A 20,261-nucleotide genomic window follows, 5' to 3' on the forward strand; every position below is an offset into this window, starting at 1 on the left:
CACCTTCCCAGCCCCTTAAAAAGAGTTTTATAGGCTATGAGTAGTCTTTAAAATTACCCACTAAGATTACTTTTTATGGCTCATCTCATCATTTGTATATGGCTTATATCATCATTTGTTCCTCACTAACATGTAAAGTAAGGAAGCCCTAAAAATTAAACAGAAACTATCTAGTTAACAAAGTCTTAACTCTTCACTCTGCTTCTTTACGCAAAGACTTTGCAACTTCTTATTGGTAATGTTTCTATAAACTCTGAAATGTACATAATTAGTACCATATGTCTGCTACCATAAACCTTAAATACTTTATAGAAAAGTTTATCACCTGCCAAACAGTCCTAATTTTGGCATATATATGCAAATTCCCAAAATTAAATACATTTAAAATTTAAAACTTTTAACAACCTTAACACTTGCTGCAGTGTTCATTATGACAGGTGCCTTGTATAGAACAATTGAATTCCTCCTCCTACACATCTCTTGAACAACAAATATCTGGAATTATTTTGTTTTTGACATGCCAGTCTTGACTTTATTCTTAAATGTGTGCTTATGTAAGAAATGCATGGTACTAACAGTTTGTTGTATTGCTAACAAAAAAAAAAAAAGAAATACATGCTTCTAAAATTTCACAAGAATTCTTTTGAACTTACTTTTTTTTGAATTGTCTAGTTTAAGAAAATCAATTACACTTTATATATAAAAAATGTTCTGTGCTCAATTAGGCAGCAAATACGCTAAAATTGGAACAATACAGAGAAGATTAGCATGGCCCCTGAGCAAGGTTGACATGCAAATTAGTGAAATGTTCCATATTTTTGCAACAACAGATGCTGGAGAGTATCTGGCCACAGGGAACTCTAGTGCATTCTTGGTGGGTGTGTAAACTTGTTCAACCACTTTGGAAAGCAGTATGGAGGCTCTTCAAAAGACTCCATATGAAGCTTTCCTATGACCCAGCAATCCCACTTATGGGCATTTACCCGAATGATCACAAACAAGACCATACTAAAACTACCAGCACAGCTATGTTTACTGCAGCATTATTTACAATAGCTGATATAGAGCCAACCCTGATGCCCCTCAGTAGATGAATGGATCAAGAAAATGTGGGTGTATATAAACAATGGAATGCTATGCCTCCATCAGAAAGAATAGTATCACCCAATTTGTTAGGAATTGGAAAGTCTTGGAAAAAAAGTTATTAAGTGAAGTAAGCCAAGTCCAAAGAAACATAGGTCCCGTGGTTTCCCTTATTTTCAATAACTAATATATGTCTGAGATAAGCAGAATAAGTCAAAAGCTATGTGCATATGAGCAGATAAGATGATATTAAGGGAAATGAACCCTAAGACAGGGACACAAGTATGTTTTTTCTTTCTTGTTATTGTTTCTAACGTACTTATGATGTGCAATGTGATTTTTTTTTCTTTCTGTATATGTTCCTCCCCCACGCTATAACCCCTGTTTTCATTGTATTTGAAGTTGGTACACCTACATCCTGTGTATATGTTTCTCTAATTTGGTGAGGGGAAGGGAAATACAAAATGGTTAAATAGGGATACAGGTTAACTCATTGTAACAATGAGATGCACAAGACACTCTGTTGAAAAATGAACTTTACAATTTAGTCAGGGGGAGGGGGGAGGGGAGCGTATTTGTGGAGGTGGGAGGGAAGGGATGGTGGGAAGAGGGAACAATGCTTGTTAAGAAATGTACTCATTATTTGCTCCCATAAATGTGACACCTCTGTACAGTTTTTTTATAATAAAAATTGTATGAAAATGTTCTTATGTCTTGGTAGTGTAAAAATATCAGGAACAGAATAATGAAGGAATGTTGTAGACTGAGGTGAAGTCCATATAAAAATGTGCAAAACTGATGAGCGGTATATTGTGTTTTACATCATTTAAGTTACATTGAAAAAATAGGGAAGACCTAGAAGAATGAATTCTCTTTTTGATATCCTATCATAGTTCCTTAGCAGGATGAACTCTTTCCTCATTGTTGTAGAGGCATCATCAGATGAGAGGAACTGATTTTTTTTGTTGGCTTCCTTACATTTATTTGTCAGTTTATGAACTACTAGTTTATGTCTGAGACAAGAAGAAAAGGTCAGATAAGTTGATGCTAGATGAAATGAACCCCAAGATAAGTAGTCAAATGTTTTTTTTTCTTTCTTGCAATTGTATTTAACATATTTATAAGATGATTTCTTTGTTGCTTTGTATGTCTGTCCCCCACGGTATAATCCCTGCTTTCATTGTATTTGATGTTGTTATAATTTGTGGAGTGGAAGGGCAAAAACAAACCGTTTAAATACTGATATAGGTGGACCTATTACAACAATGAGTTGGACAAATCCTTATGTTGAAAAACGAACTTTCCAACTTTGGCAGGGTAGGGAAGGTAGAAGGATGGGAAGGGGAAACAAAGGAGGTAGCAGCAATGCTTGATAAGAAATGTACTAATTGCCTTGCCAATGTAATTTTAACTCCTCTGTACAGTATTTTCACAATAAAATTTTTTAAAAAAGAAACTAAGGGAAATTAGACACACAGGCTTTGGAAAGTGTAAGGTCTGCTCCTAGATGGCAAGCAGACTCCACCCTCCTCGCAGCAAATTTTGTACCCAGTACTTGCGTTATCTAGGCAACTGGCACAAATGGAAGAGGTCACATCTGCATCTGCTGAGGTGACATCTGAATTTGATGTGGCCACAAATTTCTCCGCCCATAACTTAGATAAGGTCTAGCTCAGGCCCAGATGACCTTTCTCTGCTCTTTTATAGCTCTTTCTCATCTCTTTCCTTCTCTTCTCTTTCCCAGGTCTCTTCTCTTTCCTCGCTCTCTCTTTCCCACCTTTCCCAGATGGTCTCTATTCTAGCTCTTTTCTAGCTCTTTTCTCTCTCTTTCTCAGCTCTTCAAGCTCTCTTTCCCAGGCCTTTCCCCACCACGTTGAGGACCAAGATGGTCTGGTGTCAGCTGGAATGATGAATAAACCTACTCCTTACCTGAATACCACGTACATGCTGCTGTTCTTCCTTAGCTAACTCTTTTTAAAATCCTAACAGAAAATGACCATTTAGGATGAATGATATTTGATTTTACAATCAGAAAAATGTTTAAAAAATTATATAGATATAAAATACTCCAAAAGATTTATTCTATGAATCTATCCCTTGGAACAAATGATACGAAGTTGATTAATGTATTTTACGATAATACATATATTCACATACCTATTTATGTTCACATAAATTTCACTTAAACAACAATTAAATGACTATATTTCTACCATCTACTTGGAGTATACTTAAATCTCTAAAAATGACTATGCTGCTGCTATAAACAGCAATTCCCCAATTGTCCTCCACAGAGGGCATCCACAGCGTACTTTGTGATAGGGCCAAAGCCTGAGTCAAGAAACTTCCCAATGGTGCCCAGTGGGTAAACTGTTTTGATTTGGTTTAAAGAAAACTAAAAAGAAACATTATTAATACCTTGCTCTTTCGTGATATGGAGACCACCTATGAGAAAGAGTTCCTACCTTGCTCTTCAACACAGTTGTAATGAAAAAGGAAGGGACAAGACTGTGAACTTACGATGCACAGAGTTGAGTGCCATGCACTGGGAGTCAAGGCGGACCATTAGTCGAGAAACAAGGAGTTGCAAGTCTAACCCACAAGACACGGCAACATCAGGCAGGCCATAGGCAGTGACAGTGAATTTGTAGCCCCATTCATTATTACTGCTGTCAGAATGAAAGAGCACCATCCTTAAACGTCACGTTCTAGAGAGAAAAAAAAGTCATGTGGTCAACAAGATGGAAGGAGGCAACAACTCAGCAGTTAAGTATATTCTTTTTGACTCAAAAAAATCTTAAAAGCGGTCTCCATTTCTATAAGTTCAAAATGATTAAGGGAGAAATGTACACAGATGATACCAAAACACAAAACTCACAACTACATTTAGAAAGCAGAATTAGTAGAAAACTGCTGCTCAGCTTTCTAAAACTCAAGTGACTATCTGCTCAACCAGTGATCACTGGCTCAGTTCTTTGTTCTCAACCAAGACCCTTGATAGGAGAGAGAAGTAAACAGTCTGAAGCAGGCTGCAGCCCAGATATTAAACAGATCTGTCAGCCGGGCTCCTAGCTTTCACCATGGTTTAAGTCTTTCTCTTGGATCCACTGGCCCTTCTGAACTCAGAGATTAACAGCTCTTTAATTTATTCTGGACAACACTGGTATTAGCAAATTTCTTATGAAGAGCCAGATAGTTAAATTTTTAGCTTTTGTAGGCTGCATAATCTCTACTGCAACTGTTCCTTTCTACAAGTAGAGTATCAAAGCAACCCTTAGAAATATGGGTGTGGTTACATTCTAGAAATGTGCCAGTATTAAGGTTTGTACTTAGAGCTTTGAGTATTTTTCAGCTATTTTGCTCATGGCTGTCATTCTACCATTCAAGCCATGTCTCCACTCTGGCTTTTTGCTGGTTGAGATAGGGCTCTCTTAGATTTGTCTACCTAGGCTAGCTTTAAATCTTATTCCTCAAATATCAACCTGCTGAGTAGCTAGGATTTTGAACAATATGACCATGAGCCACCAGAGCCTAGCTAGTCCTTCTCTTTCTACACACCATACCATTATTGCTCTAAAGTTGGAAAAAGGACAAGAATTGCTACAGAAGTACTTATTTACCTTGTTTGGGGAATATGACTTACCTTAGGCCACTTATAAGTACCAACTTTGTGTCAGTGTGTCTTCCCACCTCTAGAGTCTGTAAATTCTAGATAATCATACCTGTGAAGGCATAATCTCTATTATATTCTTTCTCTTGTTTTTGATCCACTATTGCTTGGAAGAAAAAACATGTGAGTCTTAGCGCTTTTTGGTTTCACACCTCTCATCAAATTCCACTTCAAAATAGGTTGCCCTTGGGCTAACAAAGACAGATACTTCATGGCAGTTATTTTCATAGTTATAGGCAGATTTCTTGGACCATATATGTAATACCACAGGCTGTTCCTGCTGCCAGGTCTCAACATCCAGCTAGGCAGACAAATGAGTAAGAGAAAATTCCAGATATTACTACACAACCAACTGTCAAAATAAACTATCAGTGCTGTAGATCACAGGCTTTGACAGCCCTGATGAAATTTTATACAGGCTAATCTGATTTTCCTGTCTACGCAGAGATCAATAGACATCTATCACTTAGCAGAAGTGCATTAGGATTATACTTTAGGGACTCATGCTTTTATCTTTTAGCAGTGACACAACTATTTTTAAAAATAAGTATTAGTATGAATTCCACTGGAGAAAAACACTGAATTAAAAGTTTAAAGAGCTCACATTTTTACTTAGGACCTTGGCATGTCTAAGACCACTCTTTTTTTCCTCTAAAAAATAAAGTTTTCTTTTTAGCTCATGATTCTAATCCTAGTTACCCAGGAGGATGAGATCTGAGGATTGCAGTTTGAAGTCAGCTTTGTCAGGAAAGTCTTATCTGTAATTAAAAGCCAGAAATAGGTCAAGTGGTAGAATGCTAGTCTTGAGAAAAAGGGGCTAAGGGATAGTGCCCTGGCTCAGAATTCAAGCCCCAATACTGGCAAAAAAAAAAAAAAAAAAAAACGATTAAGATTGGATGCTGTGGCTCAAGTGGTAGAGCACTGGCTTTGAGCTGAAAAGCTCAGGAACAGTGCCCAGGCTCAGTTTAAGCCCCACAACCAACAAAAACATCAGGGTTGGAGGCATGGATTAGTTGGTTGGTAGTGCACTACCCAATGAGCCAAAGCAACAGGTACTAAGTTTGAGTTCCAGTCTTACACCAAAAAACAAAATGAGAAAATAAAAAAGATCTGCTAAATGTACATGCCCTTTCTATTACCATCAGGCAGTTATGAAACTCAAAAAGACTGTGAACAAATCTTATATAATAAAAATTAAGTATGGGAGATAATTCTTTTAAATACTAAACCTTCTTATTTGTCTTTCCATGTACATTTTCTCTTTTAGACTTCATTTTTTGTGTGTGTGTGCCTGTCATGGGGCTTGAACTCAGGGTCTTGGTGCTCTCCCTGAGCTTTTTCATTCAAGACTAGCACTCCACCACTTGAGCCACAGCTCAAGCCTACCCCTCCTCATTAGCCCCCCTCCCCCCCAACTGGTTATTTGGAAATAAGAATCTCACAGGCTTTCCTGCCTGCACTGGCTTCAAATTGAGATCCTCAGATCTCAACTCCTGAGTAGTTAGTATTACAGGTATGAGCTACAAGCACCTGGCTAGACAAAAGTTACAGTCTTTATTTACATAGATTTTATGTAACTTAATATAACCTAAAATGATTGGATAAATGATTGGATAAAATGATTGGATATACAGCTTTTTGGCCTCCTTTCTTGTGCTAATGACAAATCAAGATGATATTTACTATCCCTGTTGGCAAAAATACCAATAAAGCTTCTAGAGGCAACTTATTTGTATATATCTGTAGTCCAGTAGGTTTTATATGGTAGAGTCATATCTCTCTGAAGAGAGGAAGCAAAATAGGTTCAGGGCCAACTGAAGTTACCTTGCTCAGTCCTCCTTCAGGGTCATTGTAGAGCTTCTTCAACAGCTCTGTTAAGGTACTGAACTCTCTCAAGAGAGTACATTGTGAAATGTCCAAAGAACAGAAGTCTAGGAGAAAGATGACCTAAAGGAAGATGAAGGAAGTACTCAGTATTCACTGCACATGCTGGTATTTCCACCAGCCCCCTCCTGGTTATTGAAAATAGCCACTTCTCCTTACCAGTTCATGAGCTGCCATGGAAAACACTGAATTACACAGTTTTTCTTTTTTTTTTGGGGGGGGGGGGGAGTCTGGTCGTGGGGCCTGAACTCTGGGCCTGGGCTCTGTCCCTCAGCTCTTCAGCTCAAGGCTAGCACTCTACCACTTGAGACACAGCGCCACTTCTGGCTATTTTTTTCTTTTTGCTTATGTGGTGCTGAGTAATCGAACCCATGGCCTCATGCATGCAAGCAAGTGCTCTACCACTGAGCCACCTTCCCAGCCTTACACAGTTTTTCTACTATGTTTTTTCCACTATACTGTGACAAAAGGGATTCCAAAATCACTCTCATGCTTACCAGAAACTGTTACATATCTATCAAAACATAAAGTAGTTAATATTTTATATGGTAAAAACATCATTTACTACATTATTACCAAGGGCAAAGCTAGGGAGGGCTATAGAAGCTGACTACCAAAACAGGGAGAAGGGAACAGCAGATCACAAGAACATTAAGCATCATCCTAATGAACAATGTCAATCTAATTACCTCTGAAAGGGAAAAGCAGTGAAAACTTCAGTAGTTGGTATGAGTGATAGTTAAGTTTAAGGTGATTTTTTGTGTTGCTTTTCAATGAAGTGGAGATATCACTCTAAGTTATATCTGATCCCAGCACACAGAAGGCTGAGGAAGAACTGAGAATTCAAGCGCAGTCTGGGTAGACAGCAAGTTCAAGGCCAGTATGGGCTACACAGTGAAAACTTATCTAAAAAGAAGTGGTGCTGCCTGTAGTCCTAGCTACTTGGGAGGACTCCAGTTTAAGGTCAGCCTAGACAAGAAGTTTCAGAGAACTCATCTTGAGCAACCACATTTCAACCAATAAAAATCTGAACATATGATTATATATTTGTAGTTCCAGATATTTGGGAAGTACAAATAGGAAAATTGCCGTCCAAGCTGGCACAGACATAAGTGTAATACTCTATTTGAAAAATAAGTTAAGTAAAAAAAGGGGTGTGGCTGACTTATACATGCTTAGCAAACACAAAGCCCTGAATTCAAATACCAGTACTGTGAAGGAGTGAAAGAGAAAGGGAGAGGGGAAGGGAAAAGGAAAAGGGGAAAAGAAAAGGGAGGGGGGAAGGAAAAGGGAAAAATAAGAAAAAATGACCAAATGAGTCAGCTCTTACCCTTCCCTTTCCTTTAGTTTACAATGTGTCCATGAATCAAGGGTTCTGATCTAAAGCCAAGGCCTAAGTGGCCTGATCCAGAACTCTAAGCATTTTGTCATAATTGCTGAGACCAAATTTGGCAGAAGTGAACAGTCAATTTCTCACCATCTGTTGGATTTCATACAATTTTCGGTCGATTTACAGGAAACAAGTATCAATATTTTCAGTGACTTATAAAAGTCATAGATTTTAAAGGCTCAATACTTTCTTTTCTGGGTGATGATTAACAGAGATGGAAGACTCCCGTGACATGGAATAATATCATTTAAGAGTGCTGTATGATTGCAAAGAGAATGACTAGGCAGTAGAATGACCAAATTCTAAATAAAAACACTAGTGCTAATGGCTCATAACTGTAATCCTAGCTACTCAGCAGGCTAAGATCTGAGGATCAAAGTTTGAAGGCAGCCCAGGCAGGAAAGTCCATGAGACTCTATCTCTAGCTAACAAGCAAAAAGCCAGAAGTGGAACTGTGTCAAGTGTCAGAGTCCTCATCTTGAGCAAAAAAGCTAAGGGAAAGTGCCTAGGCCCTAAGTTCAAGTACTGGCACCTCCTTCCCCCCGCAAAAAAAGAAAAAAGAAAAGAAGGCTAGGCACTGGTGACTAATGCATGTAATCCTAGATACTCAGGAGACTGAGATATGAGGACTGGGGTTCTATGCCAACTTGACTCTCATCTCCAATTAACCAGCAAAAGACCTGGAAGGGGTGCTGTGGCTCAAGTAGAGCACTAGCCTTAGGTAATAAAGCTCAGCAATCAGGCCCTAGGTTCAAGACCCAGAAATGGCACAAAAAAAGACAAAAATAAGCTGAACAAGGTGGTGACACAGGCTTGTAATTTCAGCACTTGAGAGGCTGAGGCAAGAGAGTCACAAGTTCAGGACATTCATCAGCTACATAGTGAGATATGGTCTCAACAAAACAAAACCTTCCAAATAAAAAAAACAAAAGCAGAAATAACTATAGATCTGAACTGAAATAAGCCATATACATCCTTGATGCATGAGTTATAATTATCTGTTTTCATGGATTGTGTATTGATACTCACATTTTTCTATAAGGTCCACAGTAAGATCTTTGGCTCCAGATCTTTGCTCTTCAGTTGCAGATAGCACCAGGAGAACAGGCTACTTTGCACAGATCAGAACAGAAAAAAGAGCACAGAGCCAACTTCCCCTGGTGCCTCACTGAGCATCATCAGCTCACACTACAAAGAAACAGACAAACAGGAAATGTCCAAATAAGGTGTTCCCCGAACTTGGGCAGGAAATATCTCTATAGAAGCAGCGGTCACTGGCAAAGCAAAAACAAAAAAATACTATGTGTATGGGGCAAAGTTATGAAAGAGCTTTCAATCCAGAATTGAACCAAGAAAAATGGTGTTAGGAAAACTTCCCTATTGCTCTGCAGTTTTGTGGAACCTATAAATATTCTTTTTGCTCCACAAGACATCTTCTGCACCCCAAGACGCCCACCCTATTGTTCATCTCTTTCTTGTAATGAATCTTCTGTCTCTGGGCCCTTCTCCTGAGTCTTCAATCAAATCTCTCGCTAGCAGAGTTGAGGGAGAGTTGAAAAGAAGGTGTGAGTTTGATCAAGGTACATTGCATGAGTTTTATTTTGTTTTGTTTTTGTCAGTCATAGGGCCTGCACTCTGGGCCTGGGCGCTGTTCCTCAGCTCTTCAGCTCAAGGCTAGCTCTCTACTTCTTGTGCCACAACGCCACATCTGGCTTTTTCTGCTTATGTGGTGCTGAGGAATCAAATCCAGGGCCTCATGCATGCAACGCAAGCACTCTACCACTGAGCCACCTTCCCAGCCCCCACATTGTATGAATATATGGACATGTCAAAATAAATCTACCATGTACCATAAATTGATAATAAAATATGGAAAAAATAAAGATAATCCATCATTGAAGGACAATAGGAAAATCACATTTTCGAGCAATTCATTTGAAAATGAAAATATAAATTCAAACATCAAAAATTGTTATGCTATAGTCATGTGACCTCTTTATTAGGTTTAAACAACAATAACAACAACAAAAACAGCATTGCTTGTGATATCACTGATATTGTGTGACTGGGGGCAGTGATCTCACTAAATGTTAGCTCTTCATTTTTGGAAAAGCATGTCTAATTTCAGGCTAAAGACCAGTGTCAAGGTACTTGAAGAACTAGGAGCTACATATTGTTTTTAAATGGTAAATATATATCACTAAAAAGAACAGAAGCATTTATTTGTTCTTTTGGTGGCAGTTCTGGAGCATGAGCTAAAGACCTGAGTGCTGTCCCTCAGCTTTTTTGCTTGAGGCTACTACTGCTCTATTACTTGAACCACATCTCCAATTCTGGCGTTTCTGGGGAGTGGGGGGAAAAGATGTGGTTAATTGGAGATAAAAAAATTATTATATTCTGGGCTGTGAAGGTGGCTCAGTGGTAGAGCGCTTGCCTTGCATGCATGAGTCCCTGGGTTCAATTCCTCAGTACCACATAAGCAAAAAGGAAAAAGCCGGGAGTGGCACTGTGGCTCAAGTGGTAGAGCGCTAGTCTTCAGTTGAAGAGCTGAGGGACAGCACCCAGGCCCAGAGTTCAGGCCCCATGACCGGATCCAAAAAAAAAAATTATTATATTCTTTCCTGCCCAGACTGGCTTGGATCTCAGCTATCTGATTAGCTGTAATCTAGCACCTGGTGAAACCTTTAATTTTTAAAAAATTTTTTACTTTTGCCAGTCCTGGGGCTTGAACTCAGGACCTGGGCACTGTCCCACAGCTTCTTTTGCTCATGGCTAGCACTCTACCACTTGAGCCACACCACCATTTCTGGATTTTTCTATATATGTGGTAATGAGGAATCAAATGGCAGGCTTCCTGGATGCTAGGCAAGCACTCTAGCACAAAGCCACATTCCCAGCCCAACCTTTAATTTTTAAAAGCGTAATTTACAAAGGATTGAAATTGGACCACTGTGTGGAATCTCTCTATAAGGAGGATGTTTTTAGAAAACATAATATTTTAAGTTAGGAGAATTGACTAAATGACTACAGAATTTATAATTTCTAAATGAAAGAAGTAGCCAAGTAGCTTGTAATCTTCCTACCATTGAAAATGCTTAAAGATGTCTGTTGAAGATGAACCTGTATACTAATGAGCCCAAACTTTAGAAATGCCCATTCAATTTGTGTCTGATTTTTTGTGTACCTGAAAAAAAAATTGTGCCTATATGTTGGAAGGGAAGATGGGATTTTCTCACTTTTTTATTTTATTTTAAAAACCTACTTGAAAATAATTCATGATCTTTTTGTAACTCTTTGTCATCTTTGTTCTTTGGACTTTCTCTGAAGGGGCATCTAACCTCCATAGGGTCTGTCACATAAGAATTATGAAGTTGGAACTGGGAAGGTGGATCAGTGGTAGAGTGTTTGCCTTGCATGCTTGAGGCCCTCAGTTCGATTCCTCAGCACCACATAAGCAGAAAAATCTGGAAGTAGTGCTGAGACTCAAGTGGTAGAGTGCTAGTCTACAGCTGAAGAGCTGAGGGACAGCACCCAGACCCAGAGTTCAGGCCCTATGAACGACATACAAAAAAAATAAAGAAGAAGAAGAAGAAGAATTATAAGTAGCCGGGCATCAGTGGCTCAGGCCTATAATCCTAGATACTGAGGAGGCTGAGATCTGAAGATCGCAATTCAAAGCCAGCCTGGGCAGAAAAGTCGTTAGACTCTTATCTCCAATAAATCACCAGAAAACCAGAAGTGGCATGCCACGCCTACCCCAGTAGAGTCTGCTTAGCATGGGAAATCATCTATCAGACCATGATAGGGGCCTCGAGACCTATCTCTGAGTTTTGGGACTTCACCGAAGTCTACCTCAGAGAATGGGGCTTTACAGAAACCTATCTCCAAGTTTTGTGACTTCACCGAAGTCTACCTCGGAGAATAGGGCTTCTAAGAGGCCTACTCCTGGGAAAAGGCTGGCAAAACCCCTGGAAAATATGTGTTTCTGCCTATCTTTTCCTCATACGAGTGCCTATTAATCTTTTACTGTTTCTACTGCTCATTGTACTTACTCATTGTCAACGTTCCCTTATTCAAAGCTCTTAAGAGTGTTTGACGACTCCAATATCTGATGAGTGTCTTAAAAATATGACTAACTCACCAGAGTTAAGTGCTACCCTGAAACCCCTCTTATGGAAGCTAGTAGACGAGCCATAAGCAAATATAAAAGTATTGGGGGTTTCACAAAGTCACTTCAGCAGAAGGAATTGTAAGAAATTTACAAGAAGCTGTAGGCTCAGCTAGAACAGAAAGAATGTATGGCAATTGCTGAGATAACTACTTAGGAGAAAGAACTTCCTCATTTACTAAGAGACTTGCCAAATCTAAGTCTCCTTGGTGTTTACTATTAAAGAAGAAACAGGAAAGATCTTAATGGGACAGTTAAGGCCTCTATAGAAAAAAGTAGTGGTTAATTGGTGACAATCATCGAAACCCATTGTATTTCTTAAAAATAGAGGTAAAGCCGGAAACAAGTGCCTATCAGGCGACCAGTTGGTGACCACCCAAGGATGAAGCCCTGCAGCAAGGTTGTGTAACCTTTTGCCCTTTCAGGCAACCAGCTGGTGACTGCCCAAGAATGAAGCCCTGCAGCAAGATTATGTAACCTTTTGCCCTTTCTTTTGGAGACTTTTTGCTATAAAAGTTTGTTATCCTCTGCATTAAATCGCACTCAGCACTCAGCATCCACTCCTAATGTGTGTGAGATGTCTGTTTGCCATCTCCCCATCCTATTCCAGGTTCCTCCCCTAGGTATCCTCCGTCGTCCCGACAGAACCCGGTCCGCGGCAGTGGCACTGTGGCTCCAGTGGTAGTGCTCCCCTTGAGCTGAAGATCACAGGGAAAGTGCCCAAGCCCAGAGTTCAAGCCCCACGACCAACAAAAAAGAAAAAGAAGAAGAAGAAGAACTATGAAGTGCCAAATGCTGGTGGCTTACACCTATAACCCTACCTACTCAGGAGGCTGAGATCTGAGAATTGTGGTTCAAAGCCAGCCCAGGCAGGAAAGGCTGTGAGACTCTTATCTCCAATAAACCACCAGAAAACCAGAAGTGGCACTGTGGCTCACATGTTAGAGTGCTAGCCTTGAGTTGAAGAGCTGAGGGACAGCACCCAAGCCCAGAGTTCAAGCCCCACAACCAACAAAACAAAACAAAACAAAAAACTATGAAATATGCTAATATTAGCACTGTCTGTAATTAATTAATTCCTCTAAACTAGAATCAACCCATATGCCTCTCCAAGTTAAGCAGATAATTATGGTATGCCATAAAGAGACTATTGTGGTACACCAGTGAATACAAGTGACAACACATGAATGAAACTCCAAAACATTGTTAAACAAATCAAATATTTCACAGAAGATTGTATGCTATCAAGGTGAAAAAAAAAAACAAGCAATAACCAACACATTGTACAGGGATAACTAGAAAGGAAAACAAGGAACCTGTGAACACACACTGAAGAATGATACTACAGAGAGTTGTTTTCACTTATTGTCCCTCCATATCTATTCTTTTGTATGTGAACCACATTTTGAAATAGTCCCTTCATGCTGTGGCTTTGCTTTTCCTTCAGTCCCATTCTACTGTCTCTATTGGATCACTCCCCAGTTACCACTTGGAGAGCAAAGCCCCTCCACTGAAACTCAGGCTCTGCAAACTCTGGCCCTCTTTAAGTTCTTTCCCTTTCTCTGCCAGAATTTCTTCCTGATACTCCTTCCTACTGTCCTGGTTACCTTCCTTGTAGATTTGCTCAAGATGCCCATGACTGATGTGAGGCAGTCCCCAATCATGACTTCCTGTTCGTTACTGGTTACAAATCTTTAGCCACAATTTCTTTCTTTCTTTTTTTTGGGTCTGGTTGTGGGGCTTGAACTCTCGGCCTGGGCGCTATCCCTCAACTCTGCAGCTCAATTTAGCCACAATTTCTATCTTGAGAGTGCAACTAGGTCTTACCACCTTAAGGCCAATAAAACCATGAATACCTCGTGTTCAGAATCTACCCATTATCATCCCCTTTTTAGTAACCTGTTCCTTCCCATTTATCACAGGCCCATTGTAGGTGTACCTCCCTCCATTTGAAATGTCTCTAACTTCCTCTTTGCTTGTTTAAGCCTATTCAAAGTCCTTCCCTGAGCTCAGCAATTCTTTTCCAAAATGCTTTTCCCTAGTTGCATTCCCTCTCCCTAGACCTGTGCTCATCCTTTGACAGCCTGAATTATGTACAAAACTATGTAATCACACATTTGTTTGGGTTCCTCTATCATTGTATCCTCTGTATCTAACGTGGGGCCTCAAACACAACAGGCATTGGGTAGGCATTGTTGAGCTAACAGACATGAGCAAAAAGCTCAGACTTGGTGTAATTTAGACCATTTTTACTTTTTTTTCTCCTAATGTAACTCTATCTCCCTCCCTATAACCATAAATGCTTGCTTTTACAAGAAGATAATTCAGTGACTGCAATAATCTCTGGCCTAGAAAGTTTAATTGTATATGCAATGTCCTCTGTATCACAGATGAGAGAAAGGGAAGAAAGGTCAAGTACTTGATGTCCCAGTGGTAAGGGATTATGGGAAACTCTCTTGGACAGTCAGTGAGATTTCAGAGTTGAATGGCCCAGTTGAAGAGCCAGGTTTCAGTTTTGTTCCAGCATGTTGAGCTCCTGTTTCTATCAACTTGTGAGAACCCTGAAGTTTTCACCCAGTGGCTTTGACTGAGAATGGTAAGAGCTTGAAGAAGTTTTTAGAGATTGAAGAATATGCAGGATTTAGATGTGCTACAAGAGAAAGAGAAATTATAGAAAATGGCAGAAATAAAAATGGAGATCAGAATGATATGGTGAACTGGAAAGACAGCACATATCAATGATCTTGTAGTGAGAATTTTAAGGAGGACACAGAGATGGGCAGAATAGTCTAGACATATGAGAGAAAACTGATGTGATGGCAAAAACAATACTAAAAAAGTTAAGACTGTAGCCAGGTATGGTAGATCATGCTATAATCGCAGCTGTAGTTCAAGGAACACTCAGAAAAAAGTTCACTACATCTTACCTTAAAGGATAGCTTGGGGTGTACCTCTTGCCACTATAGTTACTTTGGAGACCAGCACCAGGAGGATCTCAGGCCAGACCATGCAAAAACTGAGACACTATCCTCAAAATGACAGGAGTAAAAAGGGCTAGGAGGCACAGCTCAGGTGGTAGAGCACTTGCTTAGCAGGAATGAGGCAGTGATTTCAAACTCAGTACCATCAATCCCACCCACCCTCCAAAAAACCCCTACAATAAATGTCTTATCAAATACTCTTAAAGAAGCATGAGGTAAAGAATGGAGAAGAAAACAGGATGTACCTCTCGAGCAGCCACACAAAGGAGGGTATTCATGACAGCTAGGACTTCACCAATGTTCATGCCAGCAAGGTCACTTTTCTCAGGTATAAGTATAAGGCCACCTGGATCTTTATCACTGAAAGGACACAAACTCACACCTGTTTGTAGGAAGAGGCTTTTCCTGGTCAGGTTCAAATAAAGAACACAGAGAGGTGTCAGCATCAGTTCTATGAAATAGAGGGGTCTGGGTCAGGAAGACAAATCGTAGTTACAACTAGGACTATGCCACTGTCTGTCCATATATCCTTCCAAAAGCACAGGCACATAAATTACCTTGATATCAGTGTTCAATATATCTGATATCATGACTGGTAACTCAACAATCCAGGCTAACAATCCCTGTATCTTCAAATGTTCTTCATGCAACACCTCCAGGACCTATCATCATCTTCATTAACTGATTCTGAAAGCATTTTATACAAATAGCCCTAAATCTGTCATCCAGACCAGATAGTCCAACTTGTAAGCAGATGCTCAGTTCCCTCCCTCTTTCAAGAGTCTGTGCCTCCATTAAGGAACTCTACAGTCCCATCTGCTTTTCTGATGGGACTGTAAGTCTCCATATACTCTCTTCCTGGAATGTTTCTTTCTACACATTACTACTCTGCATTTTCAGTTGTTGTAATTGAAGACTGAGGACCCCAAACTTTTTTGGTTTTAGTTTTTGTCTTTGATATTTAATTAGAGACTGAAGGTCTGAAGAAGTTTTCACTGGGTTCAATACTACCTTGTCTTATAAGGGCCTTGGATTAAGGTCTTGAGAAGAGTATCAGTCTATCACTATTTTAGTCATTCTCATGCCTAGTAGGAACTCGAGAAACTCTCTAAATTCTGGGTAGAAGAAGCACTACTCCAAAAGCACAGAAGGAAGGACTAATTAAAGAAAAATAACTACAGAGGTTAGAATTATTCAATAATCGAGGAGAATCAAACTTACCTAAAATATGTGAACAGTGAATGGAATGTGAGCTGCAGGGACTGCTTATGATCTTTCTCAGTGATATTCTTCTAGAAAGCCAGGAAAAGGACATTTAGAAAATTTACTTCATGACACTCCACAGACATATGGTACCATGAAATAACATCACATACTTGTCCCAAGTATGAGAAGAGCAGATTCAGCAGACCACTTTGTGGCAGTGAACTAAACCCTTGTCCAGTATCAGGAGAGGGAAGAACCTACTACTTAAACAAAACTGGCAGATTAGTTTAGATTATGCCCAAAAGTAATATCTGCAAGTTTTCCTTCTGGAAGGTTTGACCCAATAGTTGAAGAAGCTGACTTCTAAAAGATATGCACTATCAGATGAAGAGACAAAGGCAGGGATAGAGAATTTTTTTGTGAGATTTCTGTTGCTTAAACAATGTTAAAGATTTCCCTTTATAATGTAGATTTACAGACTATGCTTACAAACATAGGATTCAGGCCTCCAGACAGGGTTATGGAGTTAATTTTGAAGAAACTTACTGTTTTAAAATAAATGTACCAAATAGTTAATGCTGTGCAAGGCATTTGACGGAGGGTTCAAGAAGACCCAACAGGAAGGCTGGGAAGGTGGCTAAGTGGTAGTAGAGTGCTTCCCTTGTATGCATGAGGCCATGGGTTCAATTCCTCATCACCAATACACAGAAAAAGCCAGAAATGGGTGTGGCTCAAGTGGTAGAGCGCTAGCCTTGAGCTGAAGAGCTGAGGGACAGTGCGCAGGCCCAGAGTTCAGGACCCACGACCAACCAAAGACAAAAAAAAAAAAAGAAGACCCAACATGACAGAGACAGTAAGGGAGACAGGGGCGTGGGTCACATGAACATAAGGATGCTGGACAAAGAATGGCTTAGTCAGGTAAAATATTAGTGAAGTTCAATTCATTAGAATAAGAAGGAAAACAAAAACCTTCACCATAGCTTTCTGAAGGGATGATAAAAACAAATGACACAGGGTTGTTCTATTGATAGTCACTAGTGTTATTCAAGAAGCCATATGCCCTCTACTTTTTTGTGTAGGATGAAGTAAAAATTAGTCAATCAGCTACCTGGTGAATGCAAAGAATTGGGACAATATTCCATTTGCTAACAGAGTACTTGTAAATACTTAAAGCACCCTTCTACTCCACTACTTAGTCTGAGTAACATGACAGTATCTAAAAACTGAGCAATAAAAAAAACTGGAGAAACAACACTTGGTAATATTGTTTTACATCTATATTTTGAAGTATTAATGAATAAAATGGTCATATACTTTCTCTAAAATAATACTGGGAAGGAGGGAGAAGAGTAGGTGAGGTATATTATAAATGAAACAAGATAAGCTTATTATCATTGAAGGTAAGTAATGAGTAAACTTGGGGGTGAGACAACTATCTACTTTTTTTTTTTTGGCGCTCATGGGGCCTGAACTCTGGGCCTGGGTGCTGTCCCTCAGCTCTTCAACTCAAGGCTAGCACCCTACCACTTGAGGCACAGTGCCACTTCTGGCTTTTTCTGCTTATGTGGTGCAGAGAAATTGAAACCAGGGCCTCATACATGCAAGGATACCACTCTACCACTGAGCTACCTTCCCAGCCCTCCTCCTCTTTCTTTTTTGTCTGTCATGGGGCTGGAACTCTGGGCCTGGGCACTGTCCCTCCACTCTTCATCTAAAGGCTAGTGCTCTACCACTTGAGCCACCGTGCCACTTCCAATTTTCTGGTGGTTTATTGGAGATAAATGTCTCATGGCCTTTCCTGCCTGGGCTGGCTTTGAACCACGGTCCTCAGATCTCCACCTCCTCAGTAGCTAGGATTACAGGAGTGAGCCACTAGCGCCTGGCCAACTTTACTTATGCATTTGTTTAAAATTTTCTCATAATTTGTTTGTAAGCAAGTCATAAAGCTGGAGATTAAACTGTGACTTGTGACAAAAAAGCTTATACAATACAGATTGGAAATGAGCACAGGGTCATGTCCTTTGAAAGCTATTTTGACCTTCTTTATCTCTTCTCACGAATTTTAATTTGAAGTCTATTTTATCTGATATTAGGATTGCAACTCCCGCCTGTTTATGAGGGCCGTTTGCTTGGTAGATTTGTTCCAGCCTTTAACATTGAAAATGTGTTTGTTTTTACGGGCAAGATGTGACTCCTGCAGGCAGCAGATAGAAGGGTCTTGTTTTTTAATCCAACTAGGCAGTCTATGTCACTTAATTGGAGAGTTCAGTCCGTTAACCTTAAGAGATAGGACTGAGAGGTATTTGGGAGTTCCTGCCATGTTATCCACCTTCTTGGGGGCTGCGAAAAATGCTACCAGCACAACTATGTTTATTGCAGCATTATTTACCATAGCTAAGATATGGAACCAACCCAGATGCCCCTCAGTAGATGAATGGATCAAGAAAATGTGGTATATATACACAATGGAATTCTATGCCTCCATCAGAAGGAATGACATTTCCCCATTTGTTAGGAAATGGAAAGGTTTGGAAAAAATTATATTAAGTGAAGTAAGCCAGGCCCAAAGAAACATAGGTCCCATGGTTTCCCTTATTTGCAATATCTAGTATAGGGTATGAGTCAAGCGGAAAAGGTCAGATAATGTGATGTTAGGAAAATGAACCCTTAAATATGTATTTTAATGTTTTCGTTTCTTTCATGCATGTGTTTCTAACGCATTTATAAGATTATTTCTTTGTTGCTTTGTATGTCCCTCCCCCACAGTGTAACCCCCGCTTTCACTTTATTTGATGTCAGTATAACATGTGGAGGAGATGGGGACAAACAAGTCGTTTAAGGATTCAGGTGGACCTGTTGCAACAATGAGAAGTACAAAATGTCATGTCAAAACCAGCTTTACAATGTCGGTGTGGGGGAGGGAGGGGGGTATGATTGTGTGGGGGGGAGGGGGGTGGCTGGGAAGGGAGGTGAAGGGTAAACAAAGGAGGAGGCTGCAATGCTTGGTAAGAAATGTATGCATTATCCTGCCCATGTAATTGTAACCCCTCTGTACAGTATGTTCTCAAATAAAATAAAATTAAATTAAAAAAAAAAAGAAAGCAAAATGAGAGTAAAAAAAAAAAAAAAAGAAGTCCTTCTAAGCCAGGCACTGGTGGCTTACACCTATAATCGTTGGAGGCTGTGATTTGAGGACCGCAATTCAAAGCCAGTCCAAGCAGGAAAGTCCATGAGAGAGCCCCACAACTGACAGAAAAAAAAGCAGATTTATGTATCATATTGAACTAATGGTTTATATAATGACATATATAAAAATGTAAGGCATCAGGCCAAGGAATGAATAAAGGCAGTTTTTGTTATAGAATAGTTTGCATGCACAATATTAAGGAAATAATAACAAGTTGCTGCCATTTACTTAATATCAGTAAGATAACAGGAATAACGTAAAACACAGAGAATCTCCCTGGTTAGGCTGACATTTGTGTATAATCCTAGATATTCTGAATGCATATCTGAGAACTGATGTGTGAAGCAAGGCTGGACAGAAAGTTCATAAGACTCTCATCTCCAATTAACCAGCAATAATCCAGAAACGGAACTTTGGCTCAAGTAGTAGAATGCCAGCTTTGAGTGCAAAATGTCAAAGGAGAGTGCAAGTCCCTTAACGCAAATGCCAGAAATGGCATAAAGAATAAAAAGCAAAACATTAAACACATGGAAACACAAAAAGACAAAAGTTATGCAAATTTAAATGCTACATTGAGAGATGGATCACACCAAATACAAGAAATGACATTTAGACATTTTCACTCAGTTGAAAAATAAACCAGGATAAGGTGGAATATATACAAAATGGAATTTTACTTATCTATTAGAAAG

General features: G+C 39.6%; 1 long non-coding RNA gene and 1 other non-coding gene across 2 annotated transcripts in view; both read left to right on the forward strand.

Annotated features, from left to right (window-relative positions):
• The window catches only part of LOC138821729 (uncharacterized), a 100,808-nt gene that overhangs the window by 71,974 nt on the left and 8,573 nt on the right, over nt 1-20,261 (forward strand). The window lies entirely within an intron of this gene.
• LOC138821730 (U6 spliceosomal RNA) lies at nt 714-820 on the forward strand. Its single transcript, XR_011370200.1, has one exon. It is a non-coding gene; the product is annotated as a U6 spliceosomal RNA (small nuclear RNA).

This window comes from Dipodomys merriami, unplaced genomic scaffold, assembly GCF_024711535.1.
Source record: "Dipodomys merriami isolate MVZ:Mamm:240054 unplaced genomic scaffold, mDipMer1.0.p SCAF_931, whole genome shotgun sequence".
NCBI classification, from domain to species: domain Eukaryota; kingdom Metazoa; phylum Chordata; class Mammalia; order Rodentia; family Heteromyidae; genus Dipodomys; species Dipodomys merriami.